Below are 603 nucleotides of genomic sequence, written 5' to 3'. Positions count from 1 at the left end.
GGGGGGGGCTGCCCGGGTAATTGGCCGAGCAGTTGAGTAGTGTGGGAAGGGAAACTTGGATGAGGGCGCGCGCAGGAGTTGGGAGTCGTTGTCTCGCTCTCCCTGTTCTCTTCTCCAACCCCATCCCTCTGTGTCCCTCTTATTTCCCTCCGCACTTTCTTCCATCTCCTCTATGCAACACGCCCCCTCCTACGCCGCCCTGCCTCGTCCGTGAACGAATGTCATCACATTCGACGCGTTTGGAAAAACACAAAGAAATGTGGCCGAAATAAAAAGAGGGGGAAAAAGAGCAAACAAAAAACAAACAAGAAAGCCGCACACGTTTTCCCCGGCGGACGCGAGGGGGGGGGGTGGAAAAATGACTCGAAAAAGTCGGAATTGGTTCGGCATGAATAATCGATTTTCACACGGGCTGGCGCAACACATGGCGGGGTGTCCAGGCGGGCCGCGGCCTCGCTGCGCGTCATGAGGTAATTCAGCTGCGGGGCGGGGCGCAGCGGGGTGGGGCAGGGTAAGGTGTAATGTAGATAGGTGGGCGCAAGCGCTCTCATTGGTGGATCTGACATGCGCAGAACCGACTGCGCATCTCCATGTCAACCACTG

General features: G+C 57.2%; 1 protein-coding gene across 4 annotated transcripts in view; it reads left to right on the top strand.

Moving 5' to 3' along the window:
- LOC113205903 (head-specific guanylate cyclase) overlaps positions 1-603 on the top strand; it is a 98446-nt gene that overhangs the window by 81027 nt on the left and 16816 nt on the right. The window lies entirely within an intron of this gene.

This window comes from Frankliniella occidentalis, unplaced genomic scaffold (genome assembly GCF_000697945.3).
Source record: "Frankliniella occidentalis isolate FOCC.00 unplaced genomic scaffold, Focc_3.1 Scaffold20, whole genome shotgun sequence".
In the NCBI taxonomy this organism is placed as follows: Eukaryota; Metazoa; Arthropoda; class Insecta; order Thysanoptera; family Thripidae; genus Frankliniella; species Frankliniella occidentalis.
Note: the sequence above shows the minus strand (reverse complement) of the source record. Positions and strands in the feature narration are given on the sequence as shown.